The sequence below is a fragment of the Misgurnus anguillicaudatus genome, chromosome 5 (assembly GCF_027580225.2).
Source record: "Misgurnus anguillicaudatus chromosome 5, ASM2758022v2, whole genome shotgun sequence".
Classification (NCBI taxonomy): Eukaryota; Metazoa; Chordata; class Actinopteri; order Cypriniformes; family Cobitidae; genus Misgurnus; species Misgurnus anguillicaudatus.
Window position 1 is genome coordinate 2,688,569 of NC_073341.2, and position 7,722 is coordinate 2,696,290.

Genomic DNA, 7,722 nt, shown 5'->3' on the forward strand with positions numbered 1-7,722 from the left:
CCAGCCCCTCATTTCATTGGAGAGACATGTCAGGTGATATTATACATATATATATATATATATTTTTTTAAATTAAAGTGTCGGTGTGAGGCTCAAAAAGGTAGTATGTTGCCTGAGGGCAACACTGTGCTGTAGAGGGTTAAGGAGTTCAGATTGCTCTTTGTGAATATCATTCTTCCCCACATGAATGACAACTCGATTTACAGTCTTATGTTTCATCAGAATGTTCTGAAGTTCCCTGTTTACATCAGAAACAGTTGCTTGTGGAAGGCAGCACGTAGTTGAGTCCCTGTTGCTAATGTTTCTGATAACTGAGTCACCCAAGATCAGAGTTCTGGGCTTGGATGTGCTCTGCGCTGAGCGGCAGTTAGCATCAGTGTTAGCTACTGGCTGATTTGATCGGTGTTCAATCACATTTATCACATTTGGGGATTCCTCACTCATATTCATTAATACTTCAAATCTGTTCTCAAGATGTATAGGTGGTGGTAGAAAGTCAGTGTTTGTAATCCTTGTCATAGCTGTATCTGGGGTAGAGGAAGCTACTGCTGCAAAATGTGAAGCTCGTGACAGTCTGATTTCTCGAGTGATTTTGGGTCTTGCTCCCTGTTTGTACCATTGATTAGTGTGTTGATAATTAGATTCATAGGACTCACCGGCTGTATGCTGAGGGCGTCCATGATGAAGAAGCTCTATTGTGTGTTCCTTCTGGTTTGGTAGTCCTGTAAGTAACTTTGTTTCAAGAACAGCAATCCTTTGTAAAAGTCTGTGGCAGTTTGTGCAGCAAGTAGATTGTTGATCAGGCATTTCTTTTTCTTATGGTTTTGAATGAAGGCAGCTGTGTTTTTCCTTCTGGAATGTAAGCTGATGGCGGTGGGAGGCTAGACGAATGAAAAAATCCACTTTTTTGTAATCTTCCAGTCCCGAAAGTTTGTAATTTAACGTTGATACCAAGCTTTGTTGGTTGAGCACTATGCTGATTTGCTGAAGTTAAAATGATAAGATAGAATATAAAAAGCGATAGAGCAAAAGCGCAGAGCAGTAAGCAAGAGCGTCCGAACAGTAGCAGAGCAGGAAGCCGCGGAGGAAGCCGCTGCTCTCCCGAAAAACATTGCTGTGAGCCTGAAGTTTGCAAAAGAGCATCTTGGCAAACCCCAGTGGTACTGGGAAAATATTTTATGGACTGATGAACAAAAGCTGAATTTTTTTGGAAAAATGTTATGGCGCAAAATGGGCACAGCTTACAAACATCAAAACATCATCCCAACAGTGAAGTATGGTGGAGGGAACATCATGATTTGGGCTTGCTTTGCTGCCTCATGGCCTGGACCACATGCCATCATCGAGGGTAAAATGAATTATTAAGTTTAAAAAAATCCTACAGGATAATGTCAGGGTGGCTGTCCACCAGTTGAAGCTCAGTAGAAGTTAGTTGATGCAACAGGACAATGACCTTAAGCATTGTAGTAAATCCACTTCAGACTGGCTTAAGAAAAACAAAATGCGCCATTGGGAGTGGCCTAGTCAAAGCCCAGACCTTAACCTGTGGAATGACCTCAAGAGAGCGGTTCACACCAGACATCCTACAAATGTGTCTGAGTTAAAGCGGTTTTGTAAAGGGGAATGAGCAGGGGCATCATGCACCAATTTTTTTTAAGGGGGCACAGTGTCAACAGCTCACAGATGTATTTGTGCATACACAGACATCAAACGAAATATTATAGAGCTTTCAGTCTTTTCCATGGCACTTACATTTCTAACAATCTGAAAACCCCTGCTTTCATGCAAAAACCTCCAAAATAAAAGTGATGACTAACTTTAATATCAAATACTATTCAATCGGAATAATGACACATTTGCATCATATTTACATCTGAAACGGCATGTTTTATTTAGTCTCAAAGGCTTGTGTGTCATTAATGCATTTTGCACAACAACTGCATTATCATATAAAATTAATGTAATTTTAAATCCATAAAGTATATAAACAACGAAAATGACATAAGCTAAAGCCACGTGATTGATTTTAATGTTCAATAATGATTTAAAAAAATAAAATTATTAGAGGAACGGATTTTTGCATTAAATTTTACCTCATATGTGAGCATGTGAGATTCCGCGCCCGCGTGAACTCTGGCGAACTTTGGCGTTGTGCCAAGAAGATGAATCTAGAAATCTCTACTAATATAACGTTGAGACGGTCACATTTAAAACCATACATTTTCTACACAAAGGTAGTGATGGTCAACCCGGATCTTTTTAAGGATTCGGGTTAATCTGAGTCACTCACTAATATGATCCGGGTTGTGCGAGTCACTTGATTCACTTGAATCACTTGGTCAAAATCTCCCAGTTCCAATCGCTAATACTAATGCAACCAAGCAACTCAGATCACGCATGCAGCTACGTGTCTACGACTCCTCTGCTAGCAAAAAAGGGCTCATGTGACCTGAGGAACATGCATGTCCGTGGTAACATTATCAATAACATAATTGTAAAAGTTTGGTGTGTGTGTGTTTAGTTTCATTTCATAACGACAAATATATCAACATCACGTTTAAAAGATGTGAGGCTTTGTTGAATTGGGACGTGAGAGAAACATGTCCTGTTTCAGATTGACTTACAAGATCCACGATAGGCTTCCGTTAATGCAGCCACACAGTCACTCATCCGCGCAAGAACATGATCTTGTGAGTGAGTCCCAGACACGGGTCCTGTGAGTGAACCACTCACGTCACTCTGAGTGACTCAGTCAACAAGAGGAGCCGTGTACGTCCGTCGGTGGCGGATCTACAGCAGCACTGCTGCAACAGTCCTCGTATTTAAAATTTTTAAACATTTGCAGCTTCTACCCAAAACATTGTGCCAGTCAAATATTGCAACAGATTAGCCTACATGAGTCAGTGGGTTAATAACACGAGCAAGGCTTGTCGGATTCAAGCTCTATGAGTTGAGTCACTCTCTGTGTGAATCCCCGAGCCGCTGACCAACTTGTCGCGCGCACCGCACGCATCCCTTTGTACTCGGACTCGGAGCTGCAGAAAATTACGAGTGAGCTTTTGGCTCACTCAGTACCCCCAGTCGACATTTGGTGATGTAAATTAACTCATTGTTGCAAGTTATAGAACATATGGCAGCTTATGTAGAGTTATGTGTTGTAATTCTGTTGTAAACATTTGAAGAGCTTTGTGTTTGATCCAATTTCTAATTTTTAAAGCAAAATCTGAGAGGACTCAACTGACTCGGGTTAATGGTCACTAAGGACTCATGGTTCTCGAGTCATTTTAGGGATCGGGTTAAATGATCCGAGTTTCGAGTGACTCGCTCATCACTACACAGAGGAGGTTAACTGCACATTACTGTACTGGGGTTTGGAAATGTTGTGAGCGTTTCTAACACGTCTAATTCCTCAGATAGCCAAATGCAGCAGCAAGCCAGCAACAGCAGAGAGCTTGTGAGCGCGCCCAGACGCTGATGACGTCTGCGACTGCGCTGACTGCAGCGCCAGCTGCCGCCAGAATAAAATTAATGTAACATGATCAAAACACTATCAAAACGGCAAAAATCTCCGAAAAGTGACAAGGATGCAGCACAGAATGTATAATATTGTGCATATTAAACAGATTAAAAATCAAATAACAGATTAATGGACGCTTATTTGATTTTGAGGTTGGATGCAAAATCCATTGGCTCAAAAAAAACCAAGGGGGCACGTGCCCCCTCAGTTTTAATGGGCATGACGCCTCTGGGAATGAGCAAAAATTGCTTCTGAACGATGCGCAGGTCTGATTCAGAACTTCTGAAAGCGCTTGCTTGAAGTATTTGCTGCCAAATGAGGCTCAACAAGCTGGTAAATCCAAGGGTTCACTTACATTTTCCTCCAGCACTATGAATGTTTAATGGGGGTTCTCAAAAAAGACACAAGAAACTAGAATTATTTGTGTGTTGTCATCTTATGCACATTGTGTTTGTCTATTGTTGTGACCTAGATGAGGATCAGATCACATTTTATGGCAAATCACAGTAGAAAACCAGTTTATTCCTAGGGGTTCATTTACTTTTTCTTGCCACTGTATATAAAAAATATCAAGGGCAATAATCAACAATTCAATTGTATTTATATAGCGGTTTTAACAATTGCTCATCATACTGAAGCAGCTTCACATGAAATAGAAACAGAAGAGCAAAGCATGCACTGTAAAAAAAATCTTTGCTTCCTTTTTTTAGCTAAGCGCTTTGGTTGCTATGATACTTCTGTTTTGTTTACCAGTCATTATATGGCCTGTTTTTTGTTGTGGTATTTGTCCCACCCCTCCTCCACTGTGACTGGACGACTGTGTGAAAAGTGACATTAACAAGCTAAGCGTTTCTCCCAAAGTTGAGAATTTTTTAAACTCTCTGCCCGGTGCAGAATGCCGAAGTGCCTAGCGCAGGAGCTCAGCATGGAAAATTAATGCCAGCTGCTGCCGTTTTCAAAAAGCACAGGCTTCCATTGGAAACAATTGAAAACATCCGCCACCATAAACACCTTGTTGTACACGCCCTCTAAATGAAAGTTTTAAATTAAGCTATTATCAGCAGTCTCAAAGAACTCCATAGGAGAAAAGACCCAGTGTGAGAAAAAAAAACCTTGTGAGAGAACCATGCTTAGCTGGGAGGGCCAGTTCTCATCTAGCCATCTTCCTACAGAAGGTCAGCTTGGAATCGTCAAGGACTTCCCAAGAGTCCATATGACCATGGGTGGACTGGCCATCTGGCATACTGGGCATTTTCCCGGTTGAAGATATTTGGGCCGACAGTCCCGAGTCTGACACTTTTATAATCTATATATTATTGTTTCTGACTGGCCCATAAATCCAGAGAGTTGATCGCGCAGCCCGATTGACATTGGGCTGGCCCAATCACATCGTTAAGCACCAAACCCTTTCACTTTAGTCCTGCCGGTGTAATGCATTCAAAAATAAAAAAATAGTGCAAGAGTAACCTTGACACACGTTCTGCGGCCCATAGGCTATTTTCTTAACTGTTACAGTGTCAAAATGTTGACAAATCAAAATGAAAGAAGGCGTGAGTTTTTGTTCACAGGAGCCGTCGTAAACAACTCCCAACCAATCGAATTACACAGCCGATTTTTAACCAATCAAATGAAAGAAATTGAGTTTTTGTTAAGACAAATGTGAATTCCAGCCAATCCCATTACAGCGCTAAGCAGAATTCCATCCAATTAAATAAAAGAAGGTGGGAGGCTCTGTTCATTAAGTTTGAGCATTTGTAGAGTGCTCTACATATGAATGCATATTGTTTTAAAGCTGCGTTACAGTAAATGCATTCTTATATTAAAATATACTGACAGTAAGCAAATCCAGAGATGCAAACTTCTTAACTTTCGGTCAATTTTGCAGTTGGGTATCCACTAGAGGTCTCTGTCCCACACTGTTACATTCACCAAGAACTGCATTCTCCATCATCCTGTCTGTGTCATCATTGATTATTGCACTCAGCTGTTCCTTTTCACCTTGTTAGTGTTTGTATATATATACCCTGTTTGATCAGTTCTTGTTATGGAGTTGTCACAGGTCGAGAAGCGGACCGCCCCTGTCGCGGGTCACGCTCCTCCTATTTCCACCCCGAGGAGGTCCCAAAACACCCCAATGACCAGACAGACAAAGAAATAAAAATTAACAAGTTTTTATTAAATATTAAAAAGCATGTAGGGGGAATTAAATACTTAAAAAAAGGTCTCAGTCCGTGGATTTTCATAGCAAGGGGGAGGGGGCTTTAGGTGCTCTTGGCTCCGGGTGTGCGGTGGGCATACAGCAGGGCACCGGGTCTTTTCTCTGGGCATACGGTGAGTATACAGAGGGGCACACTGGATCTCTTCTTTGGACATACGGTGAGTATACAGCGGGGCACACCGGACTTTTACTGTGGGCATACGGTGAGTATACAAAGGGGCAACTGGGCATTTTCTTTGGGCCCACTGGTGAGTTCCTTACTTGCTATCGTCCGCTCGCCACCACTCGGTGGAACAGGGGCCCAGGGCTGCTAGCGGGCAGCTATATGAAAAGCGGTCGTCCCACAGTACCAGTACACGTTCTTCTCCCTGTGCGATCGCCGGATCAACGGGACCTTCCGACTCTTCAGAAGGCCTGCATTCTGTCCGCCTTTGGCGGAAATAGTTCACCCCCGAAATCAACCACCTCTTCCGGTCTCTCACTGCACTATTTATGTGCCTCCTCTTCATAAAATCGCCCAATCGTGGATCGCCACACTCGTTTCCACACCTGTTCGCAATAAAACCCCGATTTGGGTTGCCATGGAAATCCAGGAAGCAGTGGTTTTCGAGAATCACAGTCTGGGCGGAACCTCTCTACCATTTTCGGTTCCGCCCTCAAAGTCACTCCGTGACAGAGTCCTTGTTATATGTCACAACTCTTTCTTGTATAGTGTGCTTGTTTGTTTTATGGTCTGAACCAGGGGTGTCCAATCCTGCTCCTGGCGATCAACTGTCCCACAAATTTCAGCTCCAACCCAAATCAAATACAGCTGAAGCAGCTAATCAAGGACTTCAAGATTACTTGAAAATTGAAGGCAGGTGTGTTTGATTAGAGTTGGACCTGAACTCTGCAGCATAGTCGATCGCCAGGAGCAGGATTGGATACCCCTGGTCTGAACTGTTTAAATGGATTTTGACCTTTTGTCTGGCTGAATACGATTTTGGATTACCCTTAATAAACTGCACTTGGATCTACGTTTTTGTGTGTACGACGTGTCATGACATAAGAACTCCATCATGCAAAGATCCAGTGGATTGGGTATTTGTATCAGTCCCCCCTCCACTGAGATGGAGAGGAGGGGAGGAGTCAGTAATAAAAGGGCTCTATGTCAGAAGGGTCGGACGGTAGGTAGTCTGTCACAGACATTCTGGACTCTCTCTCGTGGCTTGGATTATAATGATGCTGCATTGAAGGACCTTTCTAATAGTTGCCTGGATGACGTTTTGTATGTTTTGTATCTGTTTTTTTATCTGTTCTGCTTCTTTCAAAAACTTTTCAAAAAAGCTCTCAGCCTGAACATGCAGATTGACACATTAAATGATGCATTCTAAGCATTATTTGCACATTAGAGAAAACTTTAGGTTACAGCTCATGTCTGGTTTTAAGCAGTTTTTTTCTGTACAAGTACTTCCCTATCAAATCGATAATAAGATAAAAAGCTGCAGGCTGATAATAAACTGAGAACATTCTCTAGAATGTAGCACTCACATTGTGTTATTTTTACTCTGTGTGTATGTATTTTGAAAATCAGAATGATGTCTGTCTAATTTATTAAAAACAGCCTCTTTCCCACACTGACATCACTGAAATTCCTGAATGAGGTCTAGTGTTATGTAAACCACCTTAAAACCTTCATTAGTCTCTCGCTCTCTCTCTCCCTCTCTTCCATTGAGAAGATTTTTGGCAGTATCCCATCTACCCTTCTGTTTCATTTCTGAGCACACACATAGTGGCTTTCACAATTTTTCAATGGCCAAATGTTTTTTTGAGTTTCTGCAGTAAACCACTTTAAAGCAAACCTTTGTCTGTGAATTAGACAAAAGCAAGTCATTAGCCTGGGACTGTGGATGGTTATGATTGGTTTTTGGGTCTTTGTCTGTGATTGGTGGGTCACCATTAATCACTGACCATGCTCTAAAAACCTTTCAAATCCATTAAATGAACT

The 7,722-nt window shown here is 42.0% G+C and overlaps 1 protein-coding gene across 1 annotated transcript in view; it reads left to right on the forward strand.

The window, feature by feature from the left end:
• cdk11b (cyclin dependent kinase 11B) overlaps positions 1-7,722 on the forward strand; it is a 90,435-nt gene that overhangs the window by 17,410 nt on the left and 65,303 nt on the right. The window lies entirely within an intron of this gene.